Source organism: Mandrillus leucophaeus, unplaced genomic scaffold (genome assembly GCF_000951045.1).
Source record: "Mandrillus leucophaeus isolate KB7577 unplaced genomic scaffold, Mleu.le_1.0 Scaffold67, whole genome shotgun sequence".
In the NCBI taxonomy this organism is placed as follows: Eukaryota; Metazoa; Chordata; class Mammalia; order Primates; family Cercopithecidae; genus Mandrillus; species Mandrillus leucophaeus.
Window position 1 is genome coordinate 1,401,558 of NW_012107252.1, and position 20,102 is coordinate 1,421,659.

Below are 20,102 nucleotides of genomic sequence, written 5' to 3' on the forward strand. Positions count from 1 at the left end.
AAGTGAAAATAACCCAAATGCTTCTCAACTAATGAACGGATAAACAAAATATGGTTTATCTAAGTAATAACCATGTAAGACACAATGCAACTTCATTCGGCCATAAAAATGAAGTACTTTTACAGGCTACAACATAGATGAACCTTGAAAGCCTTATGCTAAGAGAAAAAGACACAAAAGACCACATGCTGTATGCTTCCATTTATATAAAATGTCCAGAATACGCAAATCTATAGAAATGAAAAGTAGACTGGTGGTTGCCAGGAGATGGGGGAAGAGAGGGAGATTGCACATGGGAAGTCACTGCTAGGAGGTTTCTTTTTAGAGTGATGAAAATGGCCTAATTGATAGTGGTAATGGTTGCACAATCTTGTGAATATATTAAAAACTACTGAATTGTACACTTTAAAATGGTGAACTTCACAGTATGTGATTTTTACCTGAATAAAAAGCTAATTTTTTTAAAGGTACTGTCTTGCTTCTTCATCTGTAGGTTCTTATTTCTCAGTCAGTTCAAAACTCAGGCAAGGGAAAATGATCTCATATACTGAATTGTCCAAACATCAACACCCTTAGTACCTCCAATAAGTTACCATTTACTACCAAATTCTAACTTCTAATTATCTTTCTAATCTGCTCTAGCTTCAATGCCTTAGTCCCAGTGTTATTCATTTTTCCTCTAGATCACTGTCCTTAAATGACATCCTGAACCCTAGGCTTATTGACTGAAAGAACAAACATATACCAGTCTTCTCCCTACCCAAGCAACTGAACAACCAACAGGAAATCTCACAAAAGAAGACTAAGGTTCACACTGAAGTCAGGAAATTTCGAAGTCCTCCAAGTCACAAACAAATCTCTGTGGCATCAAGTATAGTTGAACAATGATATTAACTCATTCAATTACATCCATATTTACATGGTTTTATTTGGTGCCAACAGCATAAATCTCCAAATCTTTTGAAAACTAATATGTATCAAAAAAGAGTAGAATGTCACAACCAGAATATGAGTACTAAAAGCCAGGCATTAGCTAATGAATATGCTGCAATATAAGCTATTTACTGTATTATATTCCATTACCAATAGAAAAGCATGGAATTCCTTTTAACATAAGCAGTATTCAAGTATACATTAAACTGAGTTACAAACTATCCACATTTAGGAAGAAGCCATCACAACACACTAACAGCTGTATAATAACATATTATTTGGGGGCATGGAGTGAAATAGAACTAAGTGTTTTGAAAAAGCTCTGAATACGTTCTTTTTGTTTTTAAGAGATAGGGTCTTGCTTTGTTGCCCAGGCTGGAGTACAGTGGCCAGATGAAAGATCACTGCAGCCTCGAACTTCTGGGCTCAAGCAATCCTCTTGCCTCAGCCTCCCTAGTATCTGGGACCACAGGTGCACACCACTGCATTGGGCTAATTTTTTTTATTTTTTATGTTTTGTAAAAATAAGGTCTTGCTGTGTTGTCCAGGCTGATGTCAAACTTCTGGCCTCAAACGATTCTCCCACCTCAGCCTCCCAAAGCACTGGGATTACAGGCATGAGTGATCACACCCAGCCCGAAATACTTATGAGCTCTCTCCCCTTTCCCACCTACACAGAAATGTAACGCTTTATAATTTACAAAAAACTTACTACCATTCTTGACCTTGCGGCTGAAGACTCAAGACTGGAATCCCAACTATTGACAATTACTGTGTGACCTTGGATATGTTAACTTCCCTAAGGCTTAATTTCCTCCTTCATAAGAAAGGAAAAATGCAGTAAATGCCTCAGTTACTATGACAGTAGTTTGAATGAAAGCATCAGCGTAACACCAGACAAAGGTAATAATTAAACATTTGTTAAAACTATTACACTCAGGAATGGAAAACCAAACGTTATATGTTCTCAAAAGTGGGAGCTATGAGGATGCAAAGGAGTAAGAATGATATAATGGACTTTGGTGACTCAGGGGAAAGGGTGGGAGTGGAGTGAAGGATAAAAGACTACACATTGGGTACAGTGTACACTGCTTGGGTGATGGGTGTGCCAAAATCTCAGAAATCACCACTAAAGAACTTATTCATGTAACTAAGCACCACTTGTCCCCAAAAACCTACCGAGATAAAAAAAATAAAAATTCATTTATTTATTTAAAAAAACTGTTACAGCTCTAGAGACCAAGAAGCTATTCCATTTTTTTTTACTTCTAAATTCAGCCCTATCTTTCCAAAAGACTTGAAAGTATAAAATTCACTAACATCCATGAAGAAACAAATCCTTTGATTGAAGAAACTTGACTGAACATTGTAGATTATTATACCATTAGTCACAGGTAATCATTAAAGCAGTCGCAGAAATAACCTGTATCCTAATCAACCCAAATAGAAGAAATGTGCCAGAGGGAGGAGTAAAGGGAAAAGAATCCTGATGAGTGAGAAGCAATCAGCTGTTCATCCCAGCTCCTCTAGCTAAACCTGAAGGCAGTGGTACAGCTTGAGCTAAGAAGTCATCTGCTTTCAGAGAGCAATTAAAATCATGAGGCTCTTCAATCAGAAGTGAGGCCACACAGATAATTAAGACAAACGATTAAAAAAAAAAAAAAAACTTGAGGAAGTTGGACTGCAGATAGCAGCAAGTAATTTAAGAGGGAGAAAGGCAATAGTGTTCAGTGTAGATCAGGAAGGATAAAAACTGAAAAGAGAACACTGGCTTTTAATAGAAGATAATAATACTACATTGGGTGAGTTTTGTGGAATAGTGAAGGCAAAAATTAGCACGGAGAGGGGTTAAGAATCAGGAGTGAAAGAAAAATAAAAGTTTAGCTACAAATTGTATTAAATTAAGTAGAAAGTGTAATAACAGAAGTTATAGATTAAGAATTCAGGAATGGTAAAGAATGTTAGAACTTTCATCACATTATCTCTATTACCCTATTTTAATCTTCATAAATAGAAACAAAACAGAAAAGCTTGTCACCATCTGATATGATTTTTATTTCTCCCCCATCAGAATGTGAGCTCCATATTTCATTCTCTGTTATATTCCCAAAACCTAGTATAAAGCCAGCATTCATATTTTTTCAATGTGAATAAACCACATTCTTCAAAAGTTGGGGGGAAAAAAGAAACTTTACTTAATACAGTCTTTTGTATCCACCACTTTTCTCTACTTCTAAGCAATTTAGGACCAGTCTGCAGTTAGAAGATGAAGTTAGGTATCCAGAATATATAAATCTTACAACTCAATAACGAGAAGACTAATAATCCAATTTAATAATGGGCAAGAATCTGAACACACATTTCTACAAAGAAGATATATGAATGTCCAATAAATACATGAAAAGATGTTCAGAATAATCACTAGGGAAATAAATTTTTTTTTTTTTTTTTTTTTTTGGAGACGGAGTTTTGCTCTTGTCACCCAGACTGGAGTGCAGTAGCTGAACTCGGCTCACTGCAGCCTCCAACTCCCGTGTTCAAGTGATTCTCCTGCCTCAGCCTCCCAAGTAGCTGGGATTACAGGCATGTGCCACCATGCTCAGCTAATTTTTTTTGTATTTTTAGTAGAGACAGGGTTTCACCATGTTGGTCAAGCTAGTCTCAAACTCCTGATATAAGGTGATCCGCCCACCTCGGCCTCCCAAAGTGCTGAGATTACAGGCGTGAGCCACTGCACCCAGCCGGGAAATACAAATTAAAACAAGACACCACTTCATACCCACTAGGATGGCTATAATCAAAAAGACACAAAATAACAAGTGTTGCAAAGATATGAAGAAATTCAAACTTTCTTTTTCTTTTTTTTTTTTTTGGGAGGGGTTTCACCGTGTTAGCCAGGATGGTCTCGATCTCCTGACCTCGTGATCCGCCCATCTCGGCCTCCCAAAGTGCTGGGATTACAGGCTTGAGCCACCGCACCCGGCCCAAACTTTCATGCATTGCTAGTACAAGTGTAAAATAGTGTTGCTACTTTGGGAAAGTTTGGCAGTTCATCAAAAAGTCAGACATTAAGAGTTACCATATGACCCAGAAATTCTGTACCCAAGAAATGAAAACATACATTCACACAAAAATCTGTGTAAGAATGTTCACAGCAGTATTAAATCACAATAGCAAAAAAATGAAAGTGGGCCGGGTGCAGTAGCTCACACCTGTAATCCCAACACTGTGGGAGGACAAGGCAGGCAAATCTCTTGAGCCCAGGAATTCAAGATCAGTCTGGGCAACACAGCAAGATCCCATCTCTACAAAAAACACAAAATTTAGCTAGGCACTGTGGGTTGTGCCTGTAGTTCTGGCTACTCAGGAGGCTGAGGCGGAAGGATCAATTGAGCCCAAGAGGTGGAGGCTGCAGTGAGCTGTGATCATGTCACTGCTTTCCAGCTCAGCGACAGAGCAAGACCCTGTTTTGTTTTGTTTTGTTAAAAACATCGAAATAATCCAGATGCCCATCAACTGATGAATGGATACGTTATATCCACATAACGGAATACTGTTTTGACAATAAAAAGGAATAAATATTATAACATGTATAACCCTTAACAACATTATGCTAAGTGAAAGAAACCAGTCATAAAAGATTACGTATTGTAAGATTCCATTTACATCAAACATCCAAAATAGGCAATGTTAGTAATTAGATAGCAGTTTCTTAGGGTTAGCAGTAAGAGAAAAAGTAAATGGAGAATAGAGACTGACTGCTATGAGGTATGGGGTTTCTTTGCAAGGGAGGAGAAAAACATTCTAAAATTAGACTGTAGCAATGGTTGCACAACCTTGTGAATACACTAAAAAACACTGAATTTTACACTTTAACTAGGTGAACTGGATGGTTTGTGAATTATATCTCAACAAAGCTGTTAGGAAAAAAAAATAAGTTCAGAACCACCACACACAAATGTTTTTATTCCTGCTTCCTGCTGCTTCTCTCACTAGTGCCACAGGATCCACTCCCAAACCCCACAGCTGGAACAGCAAAGGGAGAGTAAAACTAACTACCTCACCAGAAAACAACTCTAGAAAAAACAATTACTTACAAATCTATAACCCCATGAACCATTCAACAGTTTTCTGGTGGCCTCCACTATTTTCAAACCATACTGTTTATTCACTAAACACATTTAATGAAGATACATGTACGGCCAATAAAAAAGTTTCATACACCTGAAAAAATTATCAAGGAAACTACTAATATCTACAAATCGACTCCTTAGGCTATACCCCCCTCTCCTCCTAAAACAAGACCAGGGCCAGGAGGAGACTAACAGAATATGAAAAAAATTAGCTTTGGCTTTTAAAGACTGTTTTAACAGTAGGAAGTATACGTAACTGCCTCTTTTCCTCCGTATTTTAGGACTAGTGTCAATAAAACAGGTGGTGAGTGTGGGGAAGGGGGGCTTCCTGGCCAAACATCACACAGCTATAACTTCTTCCAAACCCCAAACCTTACTTCCTGCAATTTATGTAAACAGATCACAGGCCACCCTCTTTAAACTAAATCATAACCCAAGCAAATAGCACAAGATTCTATTTCTGGGTCTGTCATTAACTCACTAGATAATCCTGAGGCTTCAGTCTCTCTACTTTGCTCAAAAACTTAACTACCTCATATCTGGTCCCAAAATCTTATCATGTGGTCTAATGAAGACTTTCCCAATTTACAGATTTATTTTTACTGAGAACCTGACAAAGGTATATGAAATTAGATCACATTGTATGTTTAAATACTGAAATTATATGGTATATGAAATTAGATCACATTACAAGTTTAAAGGTATATGAAATTAGATATATGAAATTAGAGGTATATGAAATTATATCACATTATATGTTTAAAGGTACATGAAATTAGATCACATTATATGTTTAAACCACCTTTATTGAATATACACGAAATATGAAAAATCCAAAAGATTATCTACTAAAAAAATGTTGAACTCTTACATTTTAAGCAACATTTAAAGGTATTCACTAAACAAAGATAGAATAAGCTTTTGGAGGGCTAAAGGCTATGAGGCTTTAAATTTGAGCTCAGTTATATTTAGAAAACCAAGATGCCACTTCTCTGGATCCTGTATCTTTATCTTGGGCATTTGATTCATGTGCTTTGCCTGGTGTAATTCAAAGCAACAGATCCTACCCATGTTGCTGAAAATTCCACTGAACCTAACAGAACTTACTGGCTGTCAGAGGAATAAAATGCTGTACTGAAACTGAAAAGATAGGAAGCCATGAAGTCTCCACTGCCAGAGATGTTTAACAAAATAAAAATTACCTGCCTTGTTCCCAAGGTCAGTAAACAAACCACTACTGACTTTATGATCATTTCTATCCCATTCCTGGAAATCCTGATTTGGGTGAAACTTGGGAAATCTAGTAATTAAAAGTTATCTCAGGTGATTCTGATGCAGTCTGATTACTGGTTTAGGACAAGGGTAGCAGAAAGGTTTCATATCATTTGTCAATAATGCTCAATAGGTAGCAGCTGCCTTAAGTGCTGCAAAGAGAAAATAATGTCTAAACACAACCAGAAATTAGTAGTCTGCCAAGGACATGGTGATGGAGAATTGGTAACATGCAAATCATTTATCTGTCATCCCTGATTCAGTTAGACCACTGAATGGACGGTTTGCTAGGAGATTTTTGAGGTAAGAAGAGATACAGGTCTGGATTATTTACTTTTAACTGGCAGAAGCTCCAGCTGACTCTAGAAAGGTAGGAAACAGAAGAACAGACCTGGTATATGTACCAGGACTCTTCAAAAGCACTTATTAAGCACCCAGTATTACAAAGAAAAAGAAGACAGTATGACTTTTGCTTTCCAGAAGTTTATAATCTTGTTGGAGAAATGAAAATTCTACACAACATAAAGGTGGGTTTTTAAAATAAAGCAAATAAAAATATTTTTGTGCCACTTTGGATAATAGTGGGAGCCAGTGGAAGAATTGAGTGACAGGCCAAAAACAGTCAAGTATGAACTGACTCAAGAGGAAACCAAATGTGGGTTCTTGATCAGTACATGATTAAAGAGATGTATGAAGAAGATTCCACTGTCATTTTCCAGGAAAAAAAAAAATGGGAGACTTTATCATCAAGGCATGATGTATTGGAGGACAAATAATCCACTTCATGTTGTTTCTGTAGGCATCTGTCCCTACCACTGGAATGCTGGCTCCTAGTGGGCCATGTACACATCAAATTAACTTTTTATCTCCCATAATACCCAGGACATGTTCTACACATAATACTCCAAAATGATTGAATTGTCATAAAAGAAGAAAAAATCTAGCAGATATTTCAAAAGGAACAGAATTTGGTACAGATAAGAGATGTGAAGGGCCAAAGGAGTCAAATTATCCAAAAGGGGGGAGAGTGGGAAGTGGCTATCGTTCAGTTAAAGGAGATTTAAGAAATATAACAACCAAATGCAGTGTATATACCTTATCTGGATCTTGAGTCAACTAAAAACCAACTGTAAAGAGATGTTTTTAAAGAATCAGGACATTTTATTATGAACTAGATATTAGATGACACCTAAAAATATTGTCTATTGTCTACTGTACCATCAGATACAATGATGGCATGGGTTACATAATATCTACATTTTCTTAGAGATGCATACTGACATAGGGATGAAAAGACAGTGTCTATGATTTTCTTTGAAATACTTAAAAAAGAAAAAAAGATATCTGAGGCATATGTGGCACCTATCTTAATTTGATGAATCTCAATGACGGGTAAAGGGGGGTTCTTCATATTTTATATACTTCTGAATATACTCAAAAGGGCAGTTGGACTAAACTTGTTTGGTGTTAGTTGCTCAACAATGGCAACAGATAATTAATTATTTTTCTTTCTCAGATTTCAGGAAGCTAAGGATGACTAGTACTTCTGAGAAAACAGCCTAGACTCAATCAGAAGAAAATGGGCATTCGTTAGTTAGCTCTACTAATAGGAAATCTCTCTGAATCTACTCAAAGAACTTCTTGTAAATTAAGATGAGAACTGAATATGAGCCAAGAGAGTGACTCAGCTGCTAAAAAGAAACAAAATGCAATCTTAGGCTTCATCAGAAGAACAGTATCCAGAAAAGGAGTGTAACAGTACCATGTACTCCTCACTAGCTAGTTCACAACTGGAGTATTGTATTCTGCGGGTTTTTTGTTTTGTTTTAATATAGAATTTAAAAATTATCACCTATGGAGGGAAACGTGTTCTGTTTTGAGCACCACATTTTAAGAACACTTATAGGACAGAATCCTTGGAAGGAGGGATATCAAACTAGTGAGGGATCAGAAACCAAATGTCAAGTGTATAATGACTGAAGAAACTGGGTGTGCAAGTGTATAATGACTGAAGAAACTGGGTATGTTTAGCTTGGAAAAGAAAACACTTTCTAGCCTTCCACCTCACCTCTACCATACAGACCAGTGTGTAATATTTTCCAGAGGATTTCAAGAGTTGTTAATGCACACTCCATAATTACAGAAGATTGAGATAAACACTTTCTTTCCTCTAAATGACTTAGAGTGTTCAATATCCTAAAATGCTTTAATGTCCATGAAAATGATGATCAGTATTTCTCAAATAGGACCATTCCTTCATTCATTTAACAAATATTTATTAAGCATCAATTATTAGCCAACCACTCCTCCAGGTGCTTGGGATACAACAACGAACAGTTTTAATCTCCTGGAGGATAGTCTGGGGAACAACCAAGCTGGGTCTCTATTCCTCTAACTCGCATTGTGCTTCCTCATTTCTAAGTCTTTGACTATGCTCTCAGCCTTGAATGCTCCACGTCTAATCTTAATCCAAACACTATCTCATCCACGAAGCTTTTTTCATCATCATAAGCAAAAACACTCCCTCTTCTCAGTAAACCCATAGCTCTTAGTATCTGTATCCATTTCTTGCTAACAGACTATGCCTCTTAATTACCTTTGGATCTCTCACAATATCCAGGACAGTGTCTTGAATGCACAGGTACTCAAGAGATATATGCTGAACAATCACCTTCAAATAATTGAAGGATTATCTTGTGAAAGAAGGCAGACTAGGTCTCTACTGTTCCACAGGAAGAACTAAGAAAAAGAGATAACATTAGATGCAAATTCTGCCTCAATTACAACTAACAACAAACAGGTTACCTTACAGCTATGAGTGACCAAAGGTGTTCTAAAAGGCCAAACGACTATATATCAAGTGTTTTAGCAATCTATTTCACTAATCTCAATGATTAACTCTTAAAATTCTAGGAACCACTATATATATATAAAAACACATAATAGTGTATTATATATTCTATATAATATATATTATATATTGTGTACATTATAGTGCATATATAGTATACAGTGTATATACAGTGTACATATAGTATATATAGTGTGTATATATCTATCACTGTATTAGACAAAACTATCTGTAGTAATACTAAAATTCTTAAAATTAAGTTTAAACATGCAACATCTTTTATTAGTACAGTGATGCATCGCTTAACAACAGGGATACTTTCTAAGAAACGTGTTGTTAGGCGATTTCATCGTTGTACAAACGTCAGAGTGTACTCCCACAAACCTGGATGGTAGAGCCTACTGCACACCTAGGTTACACGATACAGCCTATTGCTCCTAGTTTACAAGCTTGAATGGCATGTTACTGCACTGAATATGCTAGGCAACTGGAATACAAAAGTATTTGTGTATCTAAACACAGAAAAGGTACAGTAAAAATACTGTATAAAAGATGGTATGCCTGTATAGGACACTTATAATGAATGGAGCTTGCAGGACTGGCAATTGCTCAGAGTGAGTGATGAGTGACTGTGAAGGCCTGGGACATTACTGTACACTACTGTAGACACTGTACACATAGACTACCCTAAATTTATTTTTTTAATTACACTACAAGATTGTGATGGCTTTGAGGTCACTAGGCAATAGAAATTTTTCAGCTCCATTATAACCTTACGGGACCACCACTGTATATACACATATATGCCCCACAGTTGACCAAAACATCATTATGTGGCACATGACTGTATAATGGCTATATAATAATGCCTATTATGTATCACGCACAACGTTAAGAACAGACGATAAGAGACAAAAAGACACTGTCTCTATCCTGGAAGAATCAATACAATGTTGTTTGCTTATGTTCCCAAAGCAAACCTGATACAAATCTGAATGCCCAGGTCATCTACCTGAGTAACAAATGCTCCTTAGATGAGGAAATTCCTTAGATTTTCAATATTTTGCAATCAGAGAAATAACTATGAAGCCATCAGTTTCCCTTAAAGTCATCTATTCACATCCCTAAATCCATTAAGTTCTTTGAACTAGCTACTCATTCTGCCTTTCTAGTCAAAAAGTAGAAAACAGAAGAAATCACAGGATACTTCCAGATGCCAAGGACATCTCTGATTTTTCTCCCAAACTAAAAGCTGTAGTCTTTGCTGGCAGGAACCCTGCCTTAGTCGTGTCCCCAGTATTTAGCAGTGCCCAGAACACAGCAGAAGAGTGAACAAATGAGCAAGCGAATGAGTAAGAGACATGAATGAGTCCAATGTACATGGATGAAAAACAGTACCTTAAAGAAGCTCTAACCATTTGTTTTTTTATTAGAAATCTGCCAAGGAATGGAAGCATACAAGTGGATCCTTAAGTTAGTTTTCAGGATTTAAATTGGAGTGCTATTTCTAGGTCATTTACTGATAAACAACTACTGTAAGTAAACTTAAGGTCCTGTTTGCTTCTAGGGGACTAAAATTAATTTCTCGATCAGCAGAGCTAAATGACCAAATTAGAATGCAAAGAAAAACCCAAACCACTTAATACACTCACAACTTGACCCATAAGATAATCAATAACTTATCAAACTGATTTGTTAACAAACTGCGTAGAAAGCAAAACAACTTCATAGCATCAAGTGTTTAAACTGCTCTTCAAAAGTCGTAAAATCAGGCCGGGCACTGTGGCTTACACCTGTAATCCCAGCACTTTGCGAGGCGGATCACATGAGGTCTGGAGTTCCAGACGAGCCTGGCCAACATGGTGAAACCTTGTCTGACTAAAAATACAAAAATCAGCCAGGCGTGATGGCGAGTGCCTGTAATCCCAGCTACTTGGGAGGCTGAGGCAGGAGAATCGCTTGAATCCACGAGGTTGAGGTTGCAATGAGAGAAATCACACCACTGCACTCCAGCCTGGGAGACGGAGTGAGACTCCATCTCAAAAAAAAAGTCCAAAGATCCACGTTTTTCCAAATTCTCACTTGAACCATAAAAATCAAACTGTATAGGTTTTCCTTGAGTACAAAAATGATATATGGTCACTGCAGAGGGCTTAGAAAATATATACAGGTTCAAAGAAGAAAATTTAAATTACCCATTACGATGCATTCTCTCCCAGTCTTTTTTTCTACGCAGATATAACTTCTTTATATACTGTTACTCTTCCTAACCACCAGGCAACAGACAACACATCTCCCACTGTGGCAGTAACCTAGGCATCCTTAGTAGAATCATGTTCCAGGGATACTTTCTCAGTGTCTAAATTTTACAGATGTGTACTTACATAAAACAAGACCAATCTGCTATTGAGTAACCCTTTAAAGTTTCCCTTAACTCCTGAATTCTACAAAGACAAAGAATGCAGATTCAAGTAAAAATGCGCCAATGACTAGAAATGGACCTAAATTTAACAAGGGAAGAAACTGCTCCCATTGGTTTTATGTACCCTAAGTCTGATATTATCATATGATCTGCTCCAAGTAGGCCACGTCCTTTGTGGTCTATAACCTTCCATTTTTACCTCAAAAATCCAGAGTAAGTTCCTCCCCAAAACTTTGTCGGTTTTATACTAAGAGTATGAAACAAGGAGAATGCAGGGTCTGAGTTCCAGTGTCTGCTCCACTACTAAATAATTGAGTGGCACTGAAGCCTAGCTTCTATCTCATTTTCTCCATTTGTCAATAGGAATATCACTATTAACACATATCACAAGGCTGTTATAAGGCTCCAAAATCCAACAGATCAAACGCTTTTGAAAAAATATTCTTTGGCCGGGCGCGGTGGCTCAAGCCTGTAATCCCAGCACTTTGGGAGGCCGAGACGGGCGGATCACGAGGTCAGGAGATCGAGACCATCCTGGCTAACCCCGTGAAACCCCGTCTCTACTAAAAAATACAAAAAACTAGCCGGGCGAGGTGGCGGGCGCCTGCAGTCCCAGCTACTCGGGAGGCTGAGGCAGGAGAATGGCGTAAACCCGGGAGGCGGAGCTTGCAGTGAGCTGAGATCCGGCCACTGCACTCCAGTCTGGGCGACAGAGCAAGACTCTGTCTCAAAAAAAAAAAAAAAAAAAAAAAGAAAAAATATTCTTCAAATGTAAGGTGGAAATCTTTTGAAAATACACATCCCCTATAATAATATAAAACACAACTTCCTCTGATATACACAGGTGCCATTTCTGACGTTGATGGCTACCCACGTATACAAAGTGGGACGATACCATCAACAGTTCTGTACACAGGGTAGACAAATTAAGTGTCATAGACTCACAGACTCAACTACCCTAGCAGAAAGAGACACCATGTATCATTCACCTCCTGCCATGACAGTCTGCTCCATCTTCATTCAGAAAGGTCAACCTGACCCTGATTGCTGCATGTTTGACCGTTGTGCCTGTAATTACCCAAAATTTGATGGCCAAGCCACAGAAACTTTTTTAAGTTAACTTTAATAATTTAATAAGCACCCATGTACCCATCAGCCAAAATCTAGAATCTTTATGATAACCTACTTCCATCATATTGCAATCCCCTCTTTCTGTAAGTAAACAAAATTTGCAACAGTCAGTGAGTTCTAGCAGTCTTTCCTTTGTTATCCATTCCTCTCACAAATCTGTTTCAACACAATAGTACTAATTAGAAACAAGGGCTATTGATGGTGTCAAAGGTCAGGCCCCAATCTTAAAAAAAAAGATGATTCCAATTTACAAGGTTTTTAATAAGGTCACACTGGCACCATACTCTACCAATCAATCAGAAGATCAATCTTATTTCCTTAGTAACCACTATACCACTGAGGAGGACTCTAGGTAGGAGAATTCCATTAGAACTTTTTGTTTTATACTCCAGGTGAAAACTGACTGAAAGTCAGTTTACTGGGTATAGTCTCCTTGACATAGGCTCATCCTAGAATAGCTGGCCAACTCTATGGAATCCAGACTCTCTACATTGATTTGAAAACAATGAAAAACAGAGATCATGCAGTTTCTGGAGAGACTCTCTAAAAAATCCCACCCAGGACAGGCCTGGTGGCTCACGCCTGTAATCCTAGCACTTTGGGAGACCAAGAAGGGAGGAAGAGGCCAAGAGTTCAAGACCAGCCTAGGGAGCCAGTACAGTCAGATTTTGTCTGAATTAAAGATAAAAAATAAATTAGCCAGGTGTGGTGGTATGCACCTCTAGTCCCAGCCACTTGGGGAGCTAAAGGCAGATTACTTGAGCCCAGCAGTTGGAGGTTGAAATGAGCTCTCATGGAGCCACTATACTCCAGCCTGGGTGACACAGCGAGATCCTGTCTCAAAAAAATAAAATTTCCTACCCAAAGACCCAGTCATCTTCAAATTGTTAGCATTCAATTCAGAACAGAGTTCTCTAAGCCTATGTTCTAAAAACAGTTCCTCTATTGCACCCTAAGTTTGAGGCCCACTCTACAAATATGAGTCTTGTTACAGACTATTTCATCAATTGATGATGGGAAACAAGTCAGACAGTGTGGTGTTAATGTAGGTCCAATTACATCAAAATCAAATCGCTTTAGATTCATGGTAAAAATTCTTAGAGCAACCAAGTGGCTTAGTAATTATTAGAAACTAGGCCTTTATTAATAGTCTCAAAGTCAGAGCTCTTATTTAATATGGTCCTAATTATCTCATATCACATATTCATACTTATCCTTTTTTTATTATTATTTTATTTTGAGACAACGTCTCACTCCCTTGCCCAGACTGGAGTGCAGTGGCAGGATCTCGGCTCAGCCTCCTAGGTTCAAGCGATTCTCCTGCCTCAGCCTCCCAAACAGCTGGGATTACAGGCACCCACAACCATGCCCAGCTGATTTTTGTATTTTTAGTAGAGAAAGGGTTTCACTATGTGGACCAGGCTGGTCTCAAACTCCTGACCTCAAGTGATCTGCTTGCCTCGGTCTCCCAAGGTGCTAGGTTTACTGGCGTGAGTCACTGTGCCAGGTCACCTTTCCTATATTTTATCTTGTTATAGTACTAAAGTTTGACACTGTATGAGTCTCGTTTCCTTTTTGTTTCATCTGTTTTGTCCTGATCCCATAGAATAAGAAGAAGATCCCAAGAAGAATTGAAAGACATCACATTCTCAGGTTATCAGTTGATATACATGTCAAATAGAATGGCAGCCAAAGGTACCTAACTACAAAAGGTTACTTAAAATAAGCAGAATGTCATTGTTATAAATATAAAAACAACATCTGGTTCCATATAACAAAGCTATTTCCATATCCCAACAGATGGCCCACAGTAATAATGCTCTGCTGATCTGGTTATAACAAATTCTATTAAATCAAAAATCCTGTACAGCAGATGCCTTTTCCAATTTCAGAGTAAGTCAATCTCTTTAACCAAAACACTATGCTTTGGTTCTTATTTCTGCACTAAAATCACGTTACGCCAATTAAGATGGTCAAATTTTGTGACAGTTGTTATAAAATGCCACTGTGTTTTCTGGGTTTTGGAGTGGAAGAGGTAAAGAGTAACTCCCTCCAGGACTGAAAGGCTAACTGTTCAAAACGGAAAACAAAAATTCACAGTTAAAGGAAGGCTGAGGAGAGAGGTAAAAGTGAGCTTTAGCTGTCTCAAGCCAAGGTTTCTGAATAGTGGCAACATAGAAAGCTACGTGACTAACAAAGCCAAGAGTGAAGAACAGTGAAAATAATGTAATTTCTGAGCTGAGAAGCTTTAAGCAGAGACAAACAAAAAAATGTCTAAACAACATGTATCTTTGTACGCTGTAGTGGTAAGTCCACTTTTAACAGAAAAGTGGATGTGATGTCAACTTAAAATTGCTGTTTAACTGTTTCCCTAACTACATTCGAAATCAAATCTTCATATTCTGGTCACGTCCTTACTTGAAATATTATCCTCTATTAATTCATAACACAGTAAACAGAACAGTGTAGTGATTAACAGCCACGGAGTTCTGAAAATAGACTGCAAGGGTTCAAATCCTGGCTCTTTCCATTGCAAGCTATGTTCCCTTAGTCAAATTACTTAACCTCTCTGTGCCCATTTCCTCATCTGTAAAACTACCATCTTTATAAAATTTACAACTAAAATAAATTTATAAAATCTACAATATATTTATAAAAGATATTCATAAAATTTATAAAATATTAAGGGTTTTAAGACATGGATAATGAATGTAGAGTACTTAGAACACTTTTAGGCCTATAGTAAGGTCTCAAAAAATGTTAGCTATTATTATCATTATCATCACATGAACTCCATGAAAGTTCTGAATGAAAAGAAATATGAAATGATTTGTCTAAAAAGCAGAATAAGCGGCAGAATCCAAGGGAAAAAAATCTTCATTTTAAGTCCGGAAGAAAATCAGTGGGCTGAGTACAGTGGCTCACGCCTGTAATCCTAGCATTTTGGGAGGCCAGGGTTAGCAGATCACTTGAGTCCAGGAGTTCGCGACCAGCCTGGGCAACATAGCGAAACCACTTCTTTACAAAAAATACAAAAATTAGCTAAGCATAGTGGCGCACATCTGTAGTCCCAGCTACTTGGGGGGGCTGAGGTGTGAGGATCACTGGGGCCCAGAAGGTTGAGGCTACAATGAGCCATGATCACGCCACTGCCCTCCAGCCTGGGCAAGAGTGAGACCCTGTCTCAAAAAAAAAAAAAAAAAAAAAGTGATTCTTTGAGTAAATACATTTTCCAGTCCCTCTAAGTCTCCAGGAGATTACATGAGGATGCTTTAAGTTAAAACAGCAGCACAGAGTAGTGGAAACAGCACAGATATGAACTAAGAAGACCCACTTGCTCCACCAATTACTTAGCTGTACAAGCCTAAGCAGGTCACCTAAACTTCAAATTGCTCATCTTAAGATGTTCTGACTTTATCACAGGGTTGTTGAGATCAAATGAGAGAATGTATGAGAAAATGTATATAAACCAATAAAACACTATATGAATGTTCAAGGGCCATGTCTTATTCATGTTTATATCCCCGATGCCTAGCAAAATGCATGGCAGAGGTTATAATCTAAAACAAGGCCATGGGAGGGGTTGGCAGGGCGAAGATTCAATGAAAATGGGGAGGAGTTTAAAAGAATTAACAAACTTGGCCAGGCGCGGTGGCTCACACCTGTAGTCCCAGCACTTTGGGAGGCCGAGGCAGGCAGACCACTTGAGGTCAGGAGTTCAAGACCGGCCTGGCCAACATGGTGAAACCTCATCTCTACTAAAAATGCAGAAATTAGCCAGGCATGGTGGTGCATGCCTGTAATCCCAGCTACTGGGGAGGGTGAGGTAGGAGAATTGCTTGAACCTGAGAGGCAGAGATTGCAGGAGCCAAGATGGCGCCACTGCACTCCAGTCTGCGCGACAGAGAGAAACTCCATCTAAAATAATAATAATAATAATAAAAGAATAAGAAACTCAAATGCCCATCAACTAAAGCAATGGATATCAACATAGTATATCCATACAGTGGAATAATATTTGGCAATAAAAAGGAATGAAATACTGATACATGCTACATGGATGAGCCTTGAAATATATGCTAAGTGAAAGAAGTCAGACATAAAAGACCATATGCTGTATGAAATGCCCACAACAGGCATTTGGAATTATCAACATCTCTACAAGATGTTAGGTACATTAGTGGTTGCCTGGAGGTGGGGGTATGGGGAGTGACTCCTGATGGGTACAAGGCTCCTTTTTGAAATGCTATCCTAAAAATGACTGTGGTGATGGTTGCACAACTTTGTGAATACACTAAAAACCGCTGACTTGTATACTTTAAATGTGTGAATGAAATGGTACGTGAATTATATTTCAAGACAGCTTTTTTTTTTTTTTTAAGAGTAATAAAAGTTGAAGGAGAGAAGCATTAAAGTATAGAATCACCAGCTTTGGAACATAAGTTTGTTTCTTTTTAAAAGGAAATACTAAGAATTACCATACCAGATCCTAATGTCTCTACAAATCCTGTGAAAAACATATCTGGCATCTATTCTTACCCTTCCTTTCAAATTTCTCTCTAACGTTACAAATTATCTCCTCTGGTTTCATTCAATTGTCTTTTCATTGTAGCCACTGCTTCTGAACTTCTACTCTGCATTTGAAACTGTCAAACCCCGCCCTTGTAGAAAATCTTCCTTGGCTTCTGTGAAACTGATGCACTTTCTGGTTCTTCTCAGAATGCTATCAGCCTATTACAGGACCCAAAATTCCAAACCTCAAAGCTCTTTTTTCATTATACTACTATCCTCCCAACACACATCTACTGATGTGTTTTACCACCATCTATATCCCTGGTCAATGCAAAATCTACCTTTCATCTAATTGTTCATTGTATATGGAAATAATTACATGCATAAAGTTAAGTAAGTTGCCCAAAGTCCCTTCTGATTTTAATACCTTATTATGAAGATTTAATGAATTAAACACATTTAAGGCGCTTAGAACTACATCTGCCATACAGTAAGTAAACGTTAGCTATTATTTTTTTCCTACAACCACTATCTTATAACACACCCTCATCATCTTATTCCTAAAATTCTCCATGAGCATTCTAATCAGTCTCTCCACTCTCAGGACACTCAACTGATACAAAAACCTTCCTCAGGAACAAGATGCATCATCTTACTCTCATTCTTTAGAATCCATTGTGGTACCCTATCAAACTAAACCCTCTATCCTTGAAAGATCCTCCACCAATACCCCCCTCACCAATCCTAAACTCATTTATTATTATTCACCAACACAGATGATCTGACAGTCAAGTTCCTTGATATCATTTGTACACTGCCACTTCTCTCGCTTTGCACAGGCCCCTTCGCTCTCCTGAAATAAATCTCTTCCCCTTTGGAAATTTGTATCTTTCTCAAATGTCACTTACACTTTTGACTTTGGTTGTACTGTTATCCCAAGGAGAAGTCCAATGCAAAGTCCAATGCAGTTTGGTAATTCTGAATGATGTACATGTTTCCCCAACAGAAAAAAACAACTCCGTTCTTTCGACATAAGTTGAAGCTTTCCAAGAGACCGCATATCTTATTTGTCTCTTCATACAGACTACTTCACACATAGATAACACGGAACTTTACAGAAGTACACAAATGCTGACTTACCAAAAAAAAAAAAGCCTCTATGTATCAGAACAACATTCTCTATTTTCCACTGCCCCACCCATACTTAGCATAATGAAAGCAGACAGAATCTAAAATCTATATTTAAATATTTTCATTCTACATAGAACGAAAGGGAATATACGAACTGTACCAGATAAAAGGGAAAAAAAGTCAAAAATACACTCAAAGAATGTACAATGTGAAAAGCAAAGTGAGAATTCAGGACACTTTGGAATCTAGTAAGTGACTTCGAAACATTAAGATTTTCTATTTTACCCAAACTAATGAACAAAAAAGAGCCAAAATAAACAAGTTCTAGCCTCATCCAAAAAAAATCTAATGAAAGCATGAGAAACTTCCCAGCTTCGTCCTCAGCAGCACAAAATCAAGAAGATTCACCTCAATTCTGAGACACAAAAGCAAAAAGAGAAATCCTCCTATTTAAGAAAATGAAACATTTAATCACATCTATATATGTCACTCAGAAAAAGAGAGAAGAGTTACTGCTTTTCTATAAATATTTGCTAGGGACCAGGGGAATAGGTTTCTCTCACTGTTACTGCGGGAACAATCTGTGGTCTCAAAAGAGCCAAACAGAAGATGAAAACCCTAATCTGGAAGAGACCTTAAGAAAAAAACTACTCAAAACATGTTTCAAACCAGTTTCAAAAAAGAGAGTGCAATGGGTACTCAACAGAGTAAGGGGACAGAGTAAGGGGAAAAGTGAAGTAAAAGAGCTTCTACAAAATAAGTGACTAGGTGAAACTAGTGCTGCCTTGTGAGAAAAAGAGCTATGCATATAACGCTCCTATGACATCACGCTTTTTCACTGGGAAACACAACGGAGGAAAACAAACACAAATAAATCTCAGAAAAAGACCAAAAAGGTGCCCACCAATCTCTAACTCCTTCAGGAATTAGAGTGAATGGCTCTAACTCACTCAGGAATCCAACTAGGGACAACACAAACGTGGAATGCACCAACACGGAATAGTAAAACCTTTGCTCACCAGACACACAAAAGGTAAAATTGAGAAATGAAAACTATATACCTGAATTCATCCGTAGCAAGCGCTTATTCTCTATGATTAACCAACAGAGGAAAGAATAAGAGCAGCTAATGGAAGAGGAGAAAAGATGTTAATGAAACTAAGCCCTGTTATGTCCCCTACTGGCCTCAATTTCAGAGTACAACTCTTGATTCTTCATCTAACCAACAGTCGGCCTCGGCAAAGCAAACTGATCCTAACACCTTCCATGCCACCGGGAGGAAATCACAGAGGAAAAACCATCCCGTTAACCTCCCTCCTCACCAGCTGCAAAAATGGAGCTGGGAGGGGGGGCGGGAGACACTCTACCACGTGGGCAGGATGCAACACACACAGGACAGCAACACGTCCGCATGGAACGTCTGCCTTTGCCCTAATCCCAGCAAAGGACACAGACACAGGATGGGCGGGAACGCAGGCACCCTCGCAAAGGCCTCCTCACCCCAAAGGGCCACCTCCAGGCGTGAGTTACAGCCCGCCCGGCCGGCAGAAAAGCGCCCCCAAGCTTGAAGGGAAGAAGCCGCAGACTGCCGGGGCCGGGGGCTAGCCCCGGCCAGGGGACAGGTCATGGATGGAAGGAGACGGTAGCTGCCCTGGGACTAGGCGCCCCCGGGATCCACGGCCGGTTCCCCGGGGCCCCGCCTGGGGGAGGGGCGGGA

At 38.5% G+C, this 20,102-nt stretch overlaps 1 protein-coding gene across 2 annotated transcripts in view; it reads right to left on the reverse strand.

The window, feature by feature from the left end:
* Positions 1 to 20,102, reverse strand: part of FOXJ3 (forkhead box J3) — a 180,423-nt gene that overhangs the window by 159,115 nt on the left and 1,206 nt on the right. Inside the window, exons 1-2 of one of the 2 annotated variants that reach the window (XM_012001723.1) lie at positions 18,395 to 19,194; positions 8,935 to 9,077 (exon numbers count right to left, since the gene is read on the reverse strand). The exons of the other annotated variant lie outside the window; for it this stretch is intronic. The gene's annotated coding sequence lies outside the window, so the exon portion shown is untranslated. Of the gene's footprint in view, positions 1 to 8,934; positions 9,078 to 18,394; positions 19,195 to 20,102 lie in introns of those variants that run through there. 2 annotated transcript variants of the gene reach the window in all.